This window comes from Ursus maritimus, unplaced genomic scaffold, assembly GCF_017311325.1.
Source record: "Ursus maritimus isolate PB19 unplaced genomic scaffold, ASM1731132v1 scaffold_18, whole genome shotgun sequence".
Lineage (NCBI taxonomy): Eukaryota > Metazoa > Chordata > Mammalia > Carnivora > Ursidae > Ursus > Ursus maritimus.
The window spans coordinates 25,438,211-25,458,213 of record NW_024424230.1 but is presented as its reverse complement, the minus strand read 5'-3'; positions in this window follow the sequence as shown (position 1 = coordinate 25,458,213).

The following is a 20,003-nucleotide window of genomic DNA, read 5'->3' as shown; positions in this document are numbered from 1 at the left end:
GAGGCCTGTGTGATCTCGGAGTCCTCAGTGGATACGGGGACTCCTGCCCAGGACGAGGCAGGCCTCGGATTAGCCCACCCAGCCCCTCCACTCTGGGCAGTCACAGACATACTTCCTTCCTCCTCTCTTCTTCTGACTTTGAAATGCCGAGATCTGGTGGAAAATTAAAACCCACTTTGTCAGATGGCCCAGAGATGAAGGGAGTCTGGAGTAGATGTGGACGCTGTAATTAGTACCCACCAGGCACCAGAGACAACAGCTCCCAGCCTCTGATCCCAGGGCTCGGAAGCCACAATGCTTTCCAGAAGTGGCCAGGCCAGGAGAGCCCTATCCTTGCAGCGGAGACGTCACGAGCCCTTAGAGGGGCTCCGGGCTGGTCTGCTTCTATCCTGCTCATGGTCGCTGTGTGGGCAGGATCTCTCCTCGCTGACACAAGGGTGTCTAACCAGGGATGAGCTTGACTGCCATCAGTTGCCTCTTACCTCAGATCCTGCTCCTCTGACTATTTGAACCCTGACCCCAGCACGCTATCTTTTTTTTTCTTTTAAGATTTACTGATTTATTTGGGGGCAGGCAAGCAGCAGGAGGGGCAGAAGGAGAGGGAGAAAAAGAATCTCAAACAGACTCTGTGCTGAGCTCAGAGCCTAACACGGGGCTCTATCCCACGACTCTGAGATCAGGACCTGAGGCAAAACCAAAAGTCGATGCTTAACCGACGGGGTCACACAGGCGCCCCATCCCAGTGCACTATCCTGAGTGTGTGGATAAGCCCTCAGGCCAATCCAAATACTTCCCAAACCCTCAACAGTGTTCAGGTCTGCCTTCTCCATGCAGCCTACCCTGATCACTCCCGCTCTGACTCCTCAGTCTCTCCTCTGACCTCTAGCTCCTTGGAGGTACCCAGTGTGGCATATGGTTGTACAGGCATGCTGTTTGCTTTTCTTCTACACAAGGGATTCTGGTCTTATGAGTTCCTGAGCAAGTACCATGGATCTTTTTTTTGTGTCCCATCTCTGCTCGATTCATGGCCATCAGCCTCGTCCCAGCCACCCTCCTCTGCGCCCCAAGCCCCTGCAATGGCCTTGCAAGTAGTTCGCCACCTCTGCTCCTGCCCTAGCACCCCCGTTCACCTGGCCAGAGGGCTCTCTTCCACAGGCAACCCTGATGATCTCAATCTCACTCAGCTGGCCCCCATCCCCAGAGGCTCCAATGGCTTCGCATTGCCCTCAGCACGGTTCCCAAGCCCTCTCTGTGCTCATGCTAACCAGGCGAACAGAGCCCTTGTTACCTGCTCAGTGCCAGTCTTCCCGGGTAGGTATCAGCCCCGCGAGGGCCGGGACCGTGGCTGACTTGGCTCCCATTCCATGGCCAGGGCCTGGCCCGCTGCCTGGCACACCAACACATTTTTGTTGAATGAGTGAATACATGGTTGAAGGGATGACTCTGTGTGGTCTTGAGATTGCCATCAAGCACTGTTGGGTTTAGTGTCTCCCCTCGGTTGAGCGTTCCGCCTCAGATCTCTAGCAAGAGGATCTGTGGGCACATGCCTTATTGAGGAAGGCGCCATGGGAAACCGGTGAGGGGGTTGAGGGGAGCCAAGGTGCTGACATAAAAAAATGTATTCTGTGTTTGTCCCCAGTGCGTAGCCCAGAGCTCCTAAAACTCTTGGGATTTGCTGAGTGATCTGTCTTTTACTATTCATAAGGACCCCCTTTCAACCCCACCTGAGTTTATGCTACTGGAGGGCCCCAGGTAGCTTCAGGATGGGGGCCGATCGCCGCGTGATTGGAGCTTTGGAGCTTTCTCGGCATACCCCCCATCTCCAGGGAAGGGAGTCAGGCTGGTGGTTGAGCTCAACCGTGGATGGCCAATCAGTCATGGTTATGTGATGAAACTTTGATAAAAATTCTTGAGCAATGAGATTCAGGGAGCTCCCTGGTTGTCCTGGGAGGGTGCTGTACCCCAAGTCCCTGGGGTTAGAGGCTTCTGTTCTCCAGATCCTTCTGGGCCTTGCCCTACTTACCTCTTTACCTAGCTCTTCAGCTAGAACTCCTCCAGCCCATTGGGCCATTGGGTCATCATCCCCCCCCACACACATCAACTGAGCAACTAACTTGTGTCTGGCCCAGGGGACAATAAAGACACAGGACGTGGTCTATCCTCTTGGCGTCTTTTCCTCGCCTTGCCAGGGTCAGCCTCTGATGTGTCAGTAGCACAGTAGGAAGCAGTTGCAAGAATTTTGTTACTTCTTTTCTAAAGTTGTCAATATATTTTCAATTGAGATATAATTGATATACATTATATTAGTTTCAGGTGTACGATGTAATGATTGAATATTTGTATATATTGCAAAATGATCACCACAATAAGTGTAGTTAAGAACCGTCATCCTCTGTAGTTACAATTTTTTTCTTGTGATGAGTATTTTTCTTAAGATTTTATTTTATTTTTTTAAAGATTTTATTTATTTATTAGACAGAGATAGAGACAGCCAGCGAGAGAGGGAACACAAGCAGGGGGAGTGGGAGAGGAAGAAGCAGGCTCATAGCGGAGGAGCCTGACGTGGGGCTCGATCACATAACTCTAGGATCACGCCCTGAGCCGAAGGCAGACGCTTAACCGCTGTGCCACCCAGGCGCCCCTCTTAAGATTTTATTTTTAAACAATCACTGTACCCAACGTGGGGCTCAGACTTATAACCCCGAGATCAAGAGCCATGTGCTCTACCGACTGAGCCAGCCAGGCGCCCTGCCATGAGTGTTTTTAAGATCTACTTTCAGCAACCTTCAAATACACCGTACAATAGTACTAACTAGGGCCACCGTGCTGTCCATTACCTTCCCAGGACCGACTTTACAACTGGGAGTTTGTACCAGTGTTTTGTTATTAATAATAAAGTGCTGGAACAGGGAGATAATTTTCTTTTAAAAAAGAAATTACAGCACAGTCTCTCAAAATAATGCCTGTCTCCCATACTTCGGTGTTGAGATTTTGTTCTTGAGGCATCAAGAATGGGGCGGGCGAGCCTGAATCATGAGTGCCACCAAGACGGGCTGTGAGCTCCATCTGAGAACCACCACGTGGGGACATGCAGATCCCTTGTGAGCTCGGGCCTCTCCCCACATCGGGCAGGTGGAAAGCAGGGATTTCTCGGAGCGCTGCGGAGGGCTGGGGGAATCCGTGGCGCTGGGTCGGGTGTGGGGTGGCAGCCGTAGGGGAAGCTGCCGAGGGGGTGAATGACCTGCCTCTGCTGAGCCAGCCATTCCCAGTTACAGGGCACCATTCCAGTTGCTGACTGATCTCAGTTTTCTGCTTGTGACACATCATTAAAGCCAGGCTCTGTCCCTGCTCCCTGCCACCTCGTTTTAATATTAATTGCAGCCAAAGCAAATGAGAAGAGCAAATCTGTTGTTCCTGAAACAGGCTGCATGTAGTAGAGCCAAATTGTAAGTGATTTTATTTGTATGCAAGTTATTTATGCGACTGCTCTCTTCTATGAGTGAGGAGAGAGAAATGACTGCCTCGGGGAGGAGAGGTGATGGGTGATGGTCCAACAGCCAGGAGGAGACCCCTGGGAGACTCACTGATCCCAAGGCATCCCGCTGGACCTAAACTCTGGAGGAGAGAGAGAGGAAGAAGATGGCCTCGTCCTGATCTAAAAAGCAAGGGGCTGGGTTTGCCGTGTGGTTGCCCACCCACGCACAGCATCGGTCAGATGCACGTCCCAAAGTCCCCTCCATCCCGTGACATGTCAGATCAAGGCCAGAGTTATCTGTCTTGTGGCTGTAGTCCCTCAGCAGTTCCCCCAAGGCAAGAGATTGGTGTCAAAAAGGATCCTTTGTCCTCCCCTCCTCAGAATCTGTGGAAGGGATGCGTCTGGGGAACTTGAGCTGCCAAGGTTTGCTTGGGAGGCCTTGAATGAAAATTTATGCCACTTCTTGGTGGCAGTTCTGTGCTGGGTTGATTACCCAAGAGGCCTACAAAGCCTTTATTTAGGGAAACAGCAAAGCAGCGTGGGAAAAAAAAGGGGGGGGGAATTCTTAAACCTTTGGTATTTGACACTTCCCTCAATGTGGAAAAATCCGAACGTTGGTAGACTTCTTTTTGTATCACTCTAACTTAGACATATGTATGGAGGGGGTTTGGGTATCAGTCTTCTCAGGATCTAGGACTTTGATGATGCAGACAGTCTCTCCCCCATGGAAAGGTGGAGAATGGGTGCGGGCGGGGCATTAGGGATGTGTGTAGAATTTTACTCTCTGGGAGGCAGAGGGAAGTTTGGGAGTTCCTTGTGTGGCAAAGCCCAGGACACAGCCCACCTCCCCTTGGATATGAAAGCTCCTTCCTGGGGGCCAGGGAGGCCCTGCCCTGTGCACAGTCGGGTGTGTGTCCGAATCACCTGCAGGCCTTGTTAGAACACGGATCCCTGGCCTCCACCCCCAATGGCCAGAAAAAAGGCCCTGATGGTAGCTCTTGCTAGTTTCTGTGGTGTAAATATTCCCATCATGGCCAGTTTCGAGCGGCCACATGATGCCACTGAACTTGGGAAAAGATATGCATAGTCAGCTCGTTCAGCAACCTAAGGAGGGAAGCTTTCCTGGCAGGGAACAGGCCCATAGCCCGGAGAGTCTGCTGGCATGACTCACGGGGCCACCCACCACCATGCCAAGCTCCCAAGGCCTCCCACCAGGAGCCTGAGGAGCAGAAAGTCTGAAGGCCGAGGGGCAAGATAACATCTGGCCTGCCCTTCTCTTTCCTGCTGCCCTGGGACACCAAGATTTATCTCATGTGCTTTTTTTTTTTAAGTTATGTATGTATATATAAATATCCTTTCCCTGTTTCATACAATTAAATTTTAAAAAGGTGCCAGGAAGAAAATAAACATTGTGTATTATTCTGCCGTGCAGAAATAAACACTTAACATTTCGTTGCATATTCTAGTTTTGTTTGTTTGTTTGTTTTAAAGAGCCCACTCTCCCCCACACACAAACACACGTACAGCTTTTTATGGGGTTGTCCTACATATATTATTTTGGACCTCCGTTGTTTCACATCATACAGTCCCACAGGCATCTTCTCATGTCATTAAATGTTCTCCTGCAACAGGATTTGTCATGGGTGAAGGCTGTTCCCTTATTTGGATGGACCATAATTTATATTTTGAATTCCTTGTCCTCGGAAATTTGCTTTGTGTCCAACCTTTTTCGATTTCAAACATGCTTTGACGAGCAGCTTGTATTCATATGTTGCCATTCTACGACTATTTCTTGGGACTCGGTTTTTTTCTTTTTTTGAGATTTTGTTTATTTATTTATTTGAGAGACAGAGAGCGAGCAGGGGGAGGGGCAGAGGGAGAGGGAGAGAGAGAGAATCTCAAGCAGACTCCCTGCTGAGCAGAGCCAGACGTGGGGCTCGATCTCACGACCCTGAGATCATGACCTCAGCTGAAACCAAGAGTCAGTTGCTCAACCAGCTGAGCCACCCAGGCACCCGTTGGGACTCAGTTTTCCAATAGGAAACACTGGCCTGAAGAAAAGTGTGCCTATTTTTTTTTTAAAGATTTTATTTATTTATTTGACAGAGATACAGACAGCCAGCGAGAGAGGGAACACTAGCAGGGGGAGTGGGAGAGGAAGAAGCAGGCTCAGAGCAGAGGAGCCTGATGTGGGGCTCGATCCCATAACGCCGGGATCACGCCCTGAGCCGAAGGCACATGCTTAACCGCTGTGCCACCCAGGCGCCCCAAAGTGTGCCTATTTTAAAACTTGTGACTCATAGTGTCTGATTGCCTTCCAGAGACGTCACCCCTACTTAGACTCCCAGCAGCGGCCTTTAAAAGTGACCGTTTCATTATCCTTTCATTGACACTAGGTTTTACAAGTTTTAGAAATTCTGAAATGTACGGTTTTGTGTGTTTGTCTGCTTTCGTTTTTGCCGATACGGTGCAGAAATCCCATCGTGAGAGCCTGACCGGCATCCAGGTGTAGGAAATCAATGAACGTGCCACCCGCTACACTTTCCAGTACCACTAACTGTTGCAACGCTTGGCCTTGCACAATCCCTGGGTCTGGATTGACGAGAGAGAGGGTGAAGGGCCTGGGTCTCCTCCGGCAGAACCATCTTTCCCCGTGGAAGAGTGACATTTGGAAATCACGATTCCAGAAAGGAACAAGAGTGGACAATAGCAGGAAGCCGGGGAGCACGAGGACAAAGGATTAACAGGCAAACGAAAACCAGACAAGAGAGATGAATCCAAAGTGATCCGATAACCCGGGATTAAGGGCAGCTGGCTCGCCCGAGGATTTCACAGTCGTTTGCTTCAAGCCGCTAATTTTTGCTGAGAGGTTCCCTTCAAGCCGTCTGGAAGGAATGAACAAATGGATGTCTGTTTAGCCAAATGGTTGCTCCTGCAGTGTTTCACGCATGGGCACGCAGACACGTTGTCATGCCTCGTTGATTCAGCATTTAAAGGGTGGCTGGTTCACAGGAGTGCAGAATTGCAGAGTTCGAAGGGATCTACACCACATGGGGTCCACCTGTCCATTTTGCAGATGACAAAACTGAGGCTCTAGAGGTGGTAGGATTTCTCCTGAATTTACACATCACAATATTGGCGGAGCCGGGACCAGGATTCCGCTTTCCAACTGTCACTCCAACACCATTGCCATTTGTCTACTCAAGTATTTTTTAAGCTTACTTAATAGAGAAGCACAGAGAGAATTAATACGGGTAACCAGACTAAAAAAGTCAGGGAAGTAATTTCACAATCGACTTCCCCAGGAGAGAAATGACAGGTGCAGGCCCCAATGTGGGAGGAGCAGACAAACAGCTGTACCTGAATGTGAGCTCGAACGACTCCTCCGCGGGATGGGGTCACCGGTAGCACCCCCTGACGGGTTGCAGGGAGGTAGCGGAGTGCATGGCGCGTGGCCCTTCCCAGATGTCAGCTACGTGCTTGTGGTGGTGCTGTCATCTGAGAGAGCGCCAGCGGCTTCGTGGTCTCCGTGAAAGACAAATGGTGGCCGGTAGGGGCAAGTATCTAAAGTTGCAAAGACCCCCATTGCTCTAGGACAAATAAGAGCTTTTGGGCTAGATTACGGCTGCCCATCCGAATGTTTCCCAGTGTGCTAGCTAGGGGGTGGGGAGGAGGTAGCAATCTTGCACAGAAGTCACGGGAATGAAACGGGAGGATAGAGGGAGACTGCTGATCCACCAGTCGCCTGGGTCTAGAAATTGTAGGGAAGGCTGCGGCTGGAAGCCCCTCCCGATCCAGCTTCTTTGGCAGGGGCTACCCTGTAGAAACAGTGGCTAAGTGCAGAGGAGCATACACAGTAAAAACAGCACCGGTGGAGCGAGCCCAGGATTTGGGACCCCCATAGATAGCACTGCTTGCTGTGATATTACTATTAGCATGGGTGCTGTTAGAGTGTTGGCCAAGCATCCACTGGGCAGCTCCTCTACTGGCAGCCGTGGAAACAGCAAGAATACCCAGGGGACACTTGACACTTCTCTGTGCTTGGTATTTGCAACCTGGACTGAGTCTTTTGGAATAAGGAAGCCCTGGGCAATTCTGGGTAGAGAGGAAGGTGTCTAGAGGGATGAGCTGGGTTTTCTGTTCCTATGGGCAGTGATTACACATTTAATTATTTTGACACACAAAATAAGAGGGTCCTTTCTTGTATCCAAAGCTGGTCTTTATACCCATAAAGCATATATTTACAAATACATTCAGAGCAATCCCAACTGAAGGCCTTAGTAGTCCTGAATTAAATATATTATACATAATTAAAAAGATTCTTTGATAATTTATTGAGATGAAATTCACATAGCATAAAATTAACCATTTTAGAGTGAACAATTCAGTGGCACTTACTACTTCCGCAATACTGTGCAAACTCCATCTGCAGCTAGTTCCAAAACACTTCCTTCACGCCCGGAGAACACCCCATCCCCATTCGGCAGTTTCTCCCACTCTCCACTCTTCCCAGACCCCTGGTGACCACTGATCCACTTCTGTCTTTATGGAACTATGTATCCTGGGCATTTCACATAAATGGAATTGAGGAGTCCGTGCATTTTTTGTAAAGGGAACACAGAAATGAAGCAGCAGCGGAAGGGACACAGGGCCCCATAACGAAAAGTTAAGCCTGTGCTCTTTTCGTTCTCTGGTTTAAAGATGAAATGTCTTTACTTCTCAGACTGGTTTTCAGAAATCTCTGTGAACTTATGCTCTGCAAGGTGTTTGTTTAAAGATTCCTAGCTTTAGATAATAATAATAATAATAATAATAATAATAATAATAATAAACCAAAAACATTTACCAGGTACTTAGTATATTAGATTCTGTGTTAAATTCATCTCGGCGTTATCTCATTGGATATTCACAGAAATTTTACCAGTTGGTACATTTCATAGATAAGAAAATTGACAGTGACTGAATACAAGGTGGCACAGTTGGCAGTGGCAGAGTTAAGATTGGAGACAAGTGTGGCTGACTCTAAAATTTCCGCCTTTTCAAAGAGTGTTTATTAAAAGGGGTACTATCTTCCAGTTATAAAATAAAGAAGACACAGGGATGTAATTTCCAGCCTAGGGAGTCCAGTCAATAACATTATGGAAACTTTGTACGGTGACAGACGGTAACTAGACTTACCATGGTGAGCATTTTCTAATGTACACAAATATTGAATCACTCTGTCATACACCTGAAACTAACATAATATCGTATATCAATTATACTTTAATAAAAAAAGAAGAGTGTTTATTAATCCCAACATGTTCTGTTCTTCTTGCGTTCTCTGGGACTTGTCAGACCAACCACTGGGATATTTTTTTAGCATCCATTTAATGCTAATTATTATTACTATTTACTATGTTATTATTATAGCATTTTCATGGCCATAGCAAAGTCGCTAGAATCACCTGCTTATACACGTATATACGTATCATACTCCTGTTTGTATCTAGAATGCCGCACCTCGCTGGAATGAACAACTCTCCTTTGTCCACTACAAAGTAGGAGCTTAGTCAATAATAGTGGAAGAAAAAATGAGGGCTATCTTAGGTTTGACTCTCCTTCCCCCCCCCCCATTCCAGGTTTTCCAGAACAAAGTTCTGTTTCTGCTGCTGTCTCCACACAGGAGGCCCCGAGCCCAGGAAGCCACGGCTGCTGGGAGCAAGGCCGTGGGTGTGGGCGGTGCTGGTCTCTCCAGACTGCTGGCCGCCTGGTCCCCTTGCCCTCGAACACCCTCTGCTGTACCCTGTCTGTCCCGCCCCCCGCCCCCCGAAGAGGCCTCCGCATTCCCACCGCAGAGGCTCGCACCTGCCATTCTCGTCCTGCTCCCCAGATCGCCATCCTCTGCCTCAGTGTCAGCTACTCTCAATTCCACGTTGTCCTCAGGACATATCTCTTCCCCAAACCCTCCCTGCCTTTCTTATCTCACCCACAGAGATGGGCCTCTGTTTGGAGAGAGCCCGCAGCTGTCGCTGGATGTCGAAGATGACCTGTCCTCAGGCTCGTGGCATCATCAGGGGAAGGCAGGGCTGGCTGGGGCCTCAGACACTGCCCAGACCTCAAGTGCCAAACTCCTGTGGGTCTGGAGATTCCTGGGAAGGGCCTCAGGGATCCCCCTTCAGGAAAGGGGCGGGAAGCGGGAGGCCAGGCCACCAGGGCCCTGGGTCCCCGAACTTACTTAACCTAGATACCCTGTTTTTGTCTGTATTATGTGATTTCATTTGAAAAAAGATACCAAGTGGTCGAAAAAAAAAAAAAGTAGTTGCTTTTATTCTACTGGTTTTTTCTACCTCCTAATTTTATAGATAAGAAAACTCCAAATTATATAACTCAAAATTTTTCCTCCCCCCCTCCCTCCTTTCTTCATTCCCAGGGGCTGGGTCACAAACGGGTCACAAATGAGCTTCCTTGGCAGTCTGGTGAAGCCTGTGCAATTGACCAGGATAGTTATTTTAATGCATAAAATAAAATACAGGAGATCCCAGAAGGAAGCACTTGTATTGACATATGGATGTCCAACTCCCTTAACAGACACACACGCACATACTCGTGACAGAGTCGAATTGTGCTCCTTTGTTAGCATTAAAAAAAATCTAACGGCAGCAAGACAGATAGCAGACTGTAATTCTGACATAGGAACGAATGTTAAATGGTAGTGCGCGATATCTGTACCGCTGTAATAGGACATGAAAGTTGATGTGATTTCTATGGGCAGCAGAGTCCCCGATGCTGCTGTTTTTACAGCGCTTGATTGCCACACTCAGAACAGAAGGAAATGCTAAATTTCATTTAGAAGTTCGTGAAAGTGCAGATGTGATTTTTTTTTTCACGTCAGTTCATAAATGCCTTGAGTTCTCCGTGCGGAGTCTGGGTGGAGAACCCCCGCGTTAGGGGATGGCAGGGAAAAAACTGAACGGAACTTGGGTCCCTGAATGTGCACACGGAAGAGAACTGCCTATGGGTCCGGGCCACTCGCCTCTAGACTGTCACAGGAGGGAGAGAAATGGTCGTATTCAAGCCGTTGGCACCGTGGGCACCTTTGTTACAGCAGCTTCGTCTGCACCCTCCCAGCTACGTCCAGCGAGAAAACGACTTGATCCATTTATGTAAATTGCTCTGTGTTAGTTGTCCTTCCCAACCATCTCTTCCTCTCCTAGATAGGGGTCATGCAGGGGGCAAGTGTTCGGTTAATATGTGCCGAATGAATACAATTCTGCAAGATTGGGTCCCCAACCCTAGAAAAGTAGAGGTTGGTGACCCGTGGGGCTCTGGGTGGTGAAGTGCTGGGTTTAAACCCTGATCCTGTCATCTGCTGACTGGGCCACTGAGTGTAGCTGCTTGCACCCTCTAAGCCTTAATTGTGACATTTGTTAAAACAGGGATAATGATTTCTTGAAGTGTCCAAAGTCCAACGGGATAGACCCAGGATAACTCAGATCTCACGGTGCTGCCCTTTTACACCCGGAGTCCTTCCATGTGGGGCTCCAGGTCTTCCGTGATTTGGAGATTGCTGTCTTTGTCAGGAATCTCTGCCTCCTGACCTGGGGGACAAAGGTGGGGATGCGGCCTCCGAGGATGCTCGAGCCTGCTCTCCTTGCTCCGTAACGGTAGTAACTACCTTTTTCTGAACGCGTCCTATGTGTCAGGCACTACTCGTTACGGATTGCCTCACGCTGGCCCTAAGAAGATACTCAGTGTTATTCCCATTCTTCACAGAAATGGAGGCTCAGAGAGGGCCAGTAATTTGCCCATGGTCATTCCGTTACCAAGTGTCCAATCCGGGATTTGAACTCAATGCTAGTGATTTGTCGGCCAGACGCGTCAGTCCCGTTTGTGTGCGTGTGTGACGGGACATAGTGGTTGTGCCAGGCACCTGGGCTGAGGAAGGGGAGCAGAGAGGGAGGAGCAGCTGGAAGGTGCCCCATGTGGGCCAGTTTGGGGATCCCCAGGCTGGGGGACCACCGAGCAGCTGTTTCATGACTTTTTTCAGATTTCAATCCCCTCTCTCCTCCTCCTCGGGGCCGAGTGCTCTCTGCCTCTCAGCTCCCATTTCTGGCCTCTGGGGTGACATCCTCCATTCACCTACCTGCTGACTTCCTTCCCTCTTCTAGGCCGTTCCACTCCCTCTGGCCCCTGCTCGGTGTCCCGGCCTGAGCCTTATGGCCTGTGGCCTGGGCAGGGGCGTGCGAATGGCAGTGGCATTCCAACGGGGCTGAGATCATTGAGCCCAGAACAGGCTGCAAGGGGAGGTCGGCCTGCGTCACTTGAGGGCCTTGCTGGCAGATCATAAAAGCTGGAAATGCCTGATGAGGTCATTGCACCCAGGCCCTGGGGGCTGGACCCCGCCAGCTCCCTTGGTGGCTGACACATCCTGCCACCTTCCTTTGGAGGGGCAGAGCCAGCAGGCCCAGGCTGGGGAGGCTGCTCTTCTTGACCTAACCTTTTCCTTTGCTTCACTGTCGGACCCGCCCTGGCCTCCTGGGAGGCGAGGACAGAACCCCAAGTTCTTGCTGGGCAGCCCTAGTTCCCCAAGCATCTGCAAACAGCCCTGAGCTCTTGCTTGCAGGGCCCCACCTCCAGAGGGCCCAGGCAGCTGTCCCGCTGATACGGGTGTGTGTGTGTGTGTGTGTGTGTGTGTGTGTGTGTGTGTGGAAGAGCAGGGAGGGGGAAAAGCAAGAAATAAAGTCATTGCTGTTGATGCACAGTGGATGGGGAGACACCAGAATCTAGAAGTGGTGTTGCTCGTGAGAAGGGCTTGCCACTCCCTTCTCTGGGTCTCAGTTTCTTCATCCGTAAAATGAGTGTGTTGGCCTAGAACAGAGGGATGCTGAGCGGGTTGGTCCCTTTCCTCAGATGCTATGCAGGGTTCCCAGCAAGGTTGGGCCTTTAAAGGCCTGCCCCACCTAACAACTTCTGTGTGCTTGAAGGTCGCCAGGAAATGGCACAAAGGCCCCTGGAGTGGTGCCCAGATGTCCATGTAGCCCATACCCTGAGGCTCTAGGGGCCCAGCCCCTGGGACAGCAAGCACACCAGCCTGCTTCTCGGAAGACCTGGTGTGGACAGAGTGCCTCTGCAGTGCCTGACCAGGTCCCGGGAAAGTGGAGGAAGGGGACAAAGAGGCTCCTCCTCTTCCGTCCTCCTCTTACAGCTTCCTCGTGAGGTGCCAAGATGGAGGACGCAAAATGTTCCAGGCAAGTAGGACCCGGGCGGGTCCAGTGCCCGAGGTCATCCACACCAGAAGGTGCTTTTGCTTTGCTCACCGTGGCTACAACTCTGAAAAGAAGGTCTGCTCTGTGGCCGCAGTCAGCCCCGCCGGAGCTGGGAGAGTGGCAGCTGAGGTCATAGAACAATTAAAGAGCTGTGCAAATCCAGCAGCTTGCTGACCAAGACTTCAAAGAACCCCAAGAAGCAGGTGATAATATCCCAAGGTTTTCAGCTTCTGCACGAACCTACCAGGTCAAGCACAGGCCTCTGGGCCTGTCACACCGGGACCCTCTGCCCTACTCCGCCCCCTCCCCATTTCGTCCTCAGATGGCGCTCAGACTCACAGTGGGCAATGCGGGGTGCAGGGCACTTCAGAGCCTATCGACGTGCTCACCGGTTTAACTCGGATGGCTAATTTCAGCCCACAGCGGAGGCCTCTGAGAGCGCGGTATCTGGGCTGACGTCCCTCGTCACATACAGCCACGATTACATTTTTCAGTGAAAAAACTGAGATTTGGGGATCACTGAGGGCCTGGCTTTGTCACCCCGGTGTTCTGAGGCCATGTGGAGGTCTTGACCCACTGCATCTGCTTCATTAAGCCATGAGGCCAAAATACAGATTACAGGTGGACAACAGGGAGAAGCGATCTACAGCCTGGGGGCCAAACCCAGCTCACTGCTTGCTTTTTGTAAATAAACTTTTATTAGAACACAGCCATGTCTATGTATTTACCTGTGTTCTGTGGCTGCTTCTACTACCGGGGCAGAGCTGAGTTATAGCTGAGACGGTGTGGCCTGCAAAGCCTAAAATATTTGCCATCTGGCCTTTTCCAGAACGAGCGCGCTCTGTTATAGGGTCTTTAAATCCAGATGAGTCTCCCCCAGAAAGGAGGTCATCAGGGAAGTTACTTCCTAAGCAAAGGCCGGACGTCTGAGAGTCCGCAGGAATGATGCCAACTAGCACAAGCGCTGGTATTTAACCACTTGCTCATGACGCCCCGCACCCCGCGGCAGGCCGGGAGGGGGGTAATTTTGAGGAACCAGCCACCAGAGGAAGAGGGTGCTACTTGAGGCTAGAAGCTGGGGAGTAGGGGTGAGGGGCAGGTTTGAGTGAGAGCAGACTCCTACGCTCCAGCTTGGGGAGGAAGCCACCAGGTGCAAAGGGCTCACACAGGGTCCTGTACACGGTGGGCACTCCAGCAGATTCCTCGGTGGAAATGCTGTCTTCAGGGTGCCCTGTGAACGGTAACTCCGGCAGAGGGGCAGGGCTGAGGAAGGTGGGGGCCCTGCGGCCAAAGGCTGTGTGAAAAGGAACAAGTGCATATCCCTCCCAACTGATTGCTGGGGCCTGGCTCAGTGTGTGTGTGTGTGTCTGTGTGTGTGTCTGTGTGTGTATGTCTGTGTGTCTCTGTGTGTCTGTGTCTATGTGTGTGTCTGTGTGTGTGTATCTGTGTGTCTCTGTGTGTCTGTGTCTGTGTCTATGTGTGTGTCTGTGTGTGTGTATCTGTGTGTCTGTGTCTATGTGTCTCCTAGGCTGAAGTGATTGTCTTGCTGGGGTCCACAGGGCCACCCTGCAGGGGTATCAGTTTCTGGGGAAAAGGTAGGTGCTCCCAGGAGGTTCTCTGGATCTTTTCCCTCCTTGGGACTAGCCTTGGGAGGCGGAAGGGGACCTGCTGGGGCCCCCCTGGGATGTGGGTCATGGAGGAAAGACAACTGGCCCAGAAAGCTGACCAGGATGCTCCCTCTCTGAAAGTGAAGGGTCTAGATTCAGAAGGATCTGCACCTGTTTCTCTTCTATGCCCTTAAGTTCTGATGGCTATAGCCCCGGATCGGGCCTTAGCGGATGGCCCCGAACGCCCTCAGCCAAGCAGGAAGGTCAAGGGAGGGGTCCTATGTCCAACTGGCGGTGGAAACCCCAAGCAGGAGTGGCGGCACCCGTGGCCCATCCTCACCAGGGCCTTCTCCCTTTGCCAACTTTGGCCGATCTGGCTTTCGTTTTACTGGGAAAGGTGGCATTTCCTCCTCCTGAGACAGTGCTGGATGACGGTAGCCTCTGGGGGCAGGGCAGGGCAAGGACCAAGGGACGCAAAGTATGACAGGGTGGTTTAGAGTCTCGGACAGGAGAGGTCCCCCTTGTTCTGGAGATGGTGACGGCGTGGCGGGGGGGGGGGGGTGTCTCCACGTTGTGCGCACATGAGTTTTGGGTGGGGGAGCCCCTCCCACGTGTTTCTCTGCATCGCTGCTAACTTCAGCGCCTATCAGAGGCCTGAGGTGGGGGGAGAGGGGTGCGTCGGGGGCCACTCAAGCACGGCTCTGCGGGAGCTCCCTAAATGAACGCCAGCTTCTGGTCCAAGGCGGTGGGCTCTTCCCTCTCTGGGCATCAAGCTGTCCGGAATCGGATCTCCACCAGCCGCTCGGCGCTCACATTGGAGCTTCTGGGGCGCGGGGCGATCTCGCCCAGTGGGTGGGGTGTCACCGCCCCCTCCCCTCCCTGCTTGACCCTCTACATGTAATCTCCAGCAGCTGAGACTAGAATCACAGTTCCTTTCAAGTGGGGCGTGAGCGCTCCCGGGGCCCAGACCCCTCCCTGGGCAGCAGGACGGGAGCCCTAGAGCTTCCCCCACCCCCGCCCGTGGGCCCCGCCCGTGGGCCCCGCCCCCAGCACGCGCTGACCCGCTGGCCCCGCCCCCACCCGGCGCTTTGTTCCCCGCGCGGCGCAGCTGCGTGCAGCGGCCACACGGGGGCGCGGCGAGGCTGGCTGCGGCACGCGGGGGCTGGCCCGCGGTCCCCATCCCTTCCCTCTGCCTCCCGGCTGGTTCTCCTCCCTGCTACTCCGCCGCGGGCCCCGCCTCGGCCCACCAGGGCTCAGCCCTGAACGCACCCGCGCTGCCCGGGGGATCGGAGGACGCGGGCGGCGGGGACGCCTTCGCGGTCGTTTCCCATTCCGAGGCTCCCGGGGTACCCTGCCGGGGAGCCCAGCCCGCTCCGTCCAGCTCCCTGACCCCTGCCACCCCACATCGCCCGCCCGTCCTGTCTGCCCCGACCCCCCGGCGGGCCGCCCTTCTGTCTCTGTGTCCCGTGGGGGTGCTTTCTTCTCCAGGGGAGATTTCTCCCAAGTCTCACTCTGGCTTGAGCAGGAATACCTACTTTGCCAGATCAACTATCTGTAAATACTTAGGTCCCAGTAGGTGCTCTAAATGTCTGTTGAATGACTAAGTGAAATATGTGGGGCCCTGGTGCATTCATTATCATACGCATTTTTTAGAGTTTTGGGTTCACCGCAAAACTGAGCAGAAATGCAGAGTTCCCATATAGACCAATGCCTCCTCCCCCAACACGGCCTCCCCGACTATTGTCACCCTGAGGCAGAGTGGCTTATCTGTTACAATGGACGAGCCTGCACTGACTCATTATCACACAGTCTGTAGTTTACATTAGATGGCACTCTTGCCCTCCAAAGGTCTATGGGATTTGACAGGTATATGAGAACACATATCCAGCACTTTGGGATCATGGAAGTTACACTGCCCTAAAAATCCTCCGTGCTCCCTACTCATCCCCCTCCCCCAGCCCCTGGGAACCACTCATCTTTTTACTGTCTCCATAGTTTTGCCAAATCACACTTAATTTTCACAACCATCCAAGAGATAGGAACTCTTCTGGTTTTCACAATGAAGAAACTGAGGCTCAGGGCGGTTACCAGGGCCTACTAAGCTTCCCGGCAGGAGGGTCATTAAATTCCACGTGCCACCCAGGCTCTCTGCACTTGTGGCCTGGGTTACCTTCTTGAACAATAAAGCCAGCAATGACTCGACATCCGAGCCCGAGGGAGCCCATCCCCACAGCACAGCCTCAACCTGGCCAGCAAACAGGCACCCTTTCCCAGGGGACCCCACCCAGCAGACCCCACTGTCCTATGTGGATGTTACAAATGGAGACCTCCGGCCGGTGGTCTGCCCCTTCTTTTCCTCATCCTGGGCTCCTACCTCCCCATGAGGGGACTGACTGCCAGAGCATGTGTGGACACCAGCCTGTAGTCCAGGTTCTATCCCCAGCCTAGAATTGGTGCCTCCAGCCTACTCCTCAGACCTAGGCATGCACACATGAGGGGGCCGGACACCCACAGGAAAAGGAAACCGCAGAGGCCCTGGAAATGGGTTCCGGGCCCTTTAGGCGGGGTCACGGGTACCCAGGATATGCTCCAAGTAAGCACATCCCCTTGACCATCCGGGACACTTACCAGATTTAGCAAATGAACCTATAAGCTACCTGGTTGAATTTGAATTTCAGATAAACAAAAATAATTTTTTTTTACTATATCTCAAGTGCATACTTAACGCTGAAAGATTATTGCTGTTTATCTGAAATTCAAATTTGATTGAGTATCCTATATTTTATTCACTGACCCTACCCACTGGACTTCTGATCTATGGGGAGAGACACATCAGGAAACCAGGCCCCAGTGTGGCCCTCTGAAAATAAGGCGTGGGGCAGGAGACTCAGTCACCAAAGCTAAGGCTACACTGGCTATGGGGTCCTGGGTTCTGGGGGTGCTGGGGCCAAAGTCCTTGCCAAATGGAAGGCCATTTGTTCCTGGACCAATGGAAGGCCAGTGTGGTTTGACGATAAATCTTCCCACGCAGGCCTCTGGAATACACATATGTTGGAGGGAGGGTGGGGAAGGGGCAGATGATGGTGGGAGTGGGGAGGGGGACAGAGAAGTAAGCTTGCCTCTATGACCACCATCACTATGCCTCCTAGAAGGCTGGGGAGCGTTGGGGGCATGGGGAGGGAGGGTCCAAGGAGAGTTAGGGAGGAGAGGAAGGGGCACTGACACACCCCTGGACCGCGTGAACCAGCACTGTGATTGTGTGGCTCACTTCCCCGGCTGCACCTCCCTTCCACCCTAGTCAGCAACGTGTGCAGGTGTGAGCGAAGCAGGGGGATGGCGTACTGAGCAGGGCAGAGGGTTGTCTCCCTGCTGGTGGCTGTTGGCACTGGACGATCTGGGTCTGGGTCCATCTGCAGTGTGGTCTCTTAGGGCAGTGACAGGAGCTGACCTCAGGAGAAAACCCGGCTTTAGAGAGGAGACATTGGATATGGTGGAGAGGTCAAGGCAAAGGTTCTAGAATGAGTTCCGAAAATCTGTGACCGACTGACTGGGCTGTAGGAGAAGCTGAGTTCTGGTCTACCTAGGGGCGAGAGAAGCACTGTCCTCAAGGCAGGGTCCAGGACAAGCTTGAGGGGACAGGGAATACTCCTCAGCTGCTCCCCGGCCCGCCACGACCGCATCCACAATTTCTCTAGACCTCAACCTCTTCGCCTGATGAGTGCAGAGAATGGCGGGTTTGTCAATCAAATGAAATCACACAGAACAGCAACATGCCAGTGGAGAAGGGCTGTGTAAGTACAAGATGACATTCCTTATTAACGCCGCGCCTACGAAGCCTTTCTTTGGGGCCAGGCCCTGGGTCAATCCGGGACGAAATGCAAAGGCTCTCAAGGAGCTCAGTGCTGGTGGGGAAGCCATGTGACCGGCTAACAGGCCTGTGGACCGGGGACCCCACGGGTGCAACATGGAGCCCCGTCATGGAGATTAATTTCTCTCCAGACAACCCTGGGAAGCAGCTACGCATAACTACTCACCGTCCCTCGGGGCCTCAAAGGCACTTCTCATCACTTTCTACTCCTGCCCCAACTCCCCTTCTTTCCCACCCCTCCACAGAAGGGAGGTGAGGGGGGAGAGAGAGAAGATGGTCACCCCAGAGAGAACCCATTGTCTGGCGTCTGGACATGCCTGGCCAGGTTCTATTCTGGAGGCAGACATTAACTGGTATGTTTAGGGACAGGTATCCCGCATAGAGAATAAAGCGAAAAATAGTGTGTGAAAGGAAAGCAAGGCCAAGAACTCGCTCCGTGTCTGCAGTTAAGGCAAAGCCCATGAAAAATAAAGCTTTTTGCCAAGATACTTACATATGCAGCCCTAAGCCCCCTGGTGACAACCCGGGCCTTGCACTCATGTGTGCGCGAGAACAGAATGTTCAGCAAGCTCACCCCTGCGGGAAAGACACAAGAGGATCGGTCCCGGGTGTTGTCGTGTGCGCTGGCTTCTGAACGGCGTCCCCAGCGGGTTACTTTGGATCTGGAGTGGTGTCATTCCTGACAATATTTACATCACACAGCCTTGGCTTAGGCACATCCCGAGTGTTGGGCAACTTTAATCCTGGAAAGAGAGGAAGATGGCCTTTGGTTGGGAAATTAGGTCCCTTCCAAGTGCTCCTTGACACGGAAGCGTGGGCTCTTGCGGTGTGACAGCAGAAAGACATCCAGGGGGTCACGCCGCCCACCCCCTCACTTTCCAGCTGATGAAGTAGAGATTTAGAGAGTTGAGGTAACTTTTTCAAGGTCGTACAGACAAGCATTGGCACGGAAAGGCTTAGAAAGCAGCCTCCTGCATGCTGGTCAGCCTATCAGGCCGTCCTTAGTGGTGGTAAAGCGGGATTAAGAACGGGAAATGATTCAGGAAAGTCTCAAAAATCCCGAAATCATAGATAAGTGTCTTTGAAACAGAAAAATCTAAACTACTGGTGGGACCCTGCTATTAGCATCAGAGGCCATGATGGTGCTGCTGCTTCTTATAAACAGAGGAGAGAAACGACAGGGAACTGTTGTCCTCAGGTCGAGCCCACTGACTGCAGTGACTTCCGTCACCTTTCCGTGCTCCTGCATCCAGGCAACTCTCCCATTTGGGAGACCCCTCCAATGAGGGAGCAGAAGCTCAGAGGGCCAGGAACCCCCTTTCCCGTCTCTTGGCAGCTGGAGTGGGAGACCGGTGCTGTAGCTTTGGCTCTTTGGACGCTCCTGCCTGGGACTTTGCACCTGGAGACAGTGGTGCCCAGGGGAGGTGATGGCATCCCAGGATGCTGGTGGGGATGCTGTCCTGCCTCTTCTGGTTTCTGCCTGTTTTCTGGGGCTGGCTCTCCAATTTCCCATCCGTCCTCTGAGCCGCAATATCCTTTCAGCAAATCTGTTTTCGGCTTCATTGTTGGTCTTCCGTGGCTCGTAAGCAAGCACCTTTCCTGCTGCACTCAAAGGAGAATGAAGAGCCTACCCAAGTCCTGGCATTCGTGCTTTTGTTGGCCCAGTGTTCTGCTCACACCGATCTCACCATGAAGATGAGAGAGGTACTTGTCTTTGATGTCCAAATAAAATAAAGTTGGAGGCTATCGTTACAATTCACCAGGGCCTACAGCCTTACCCCAAGGAGAGAAATTTTAAAGGGCAG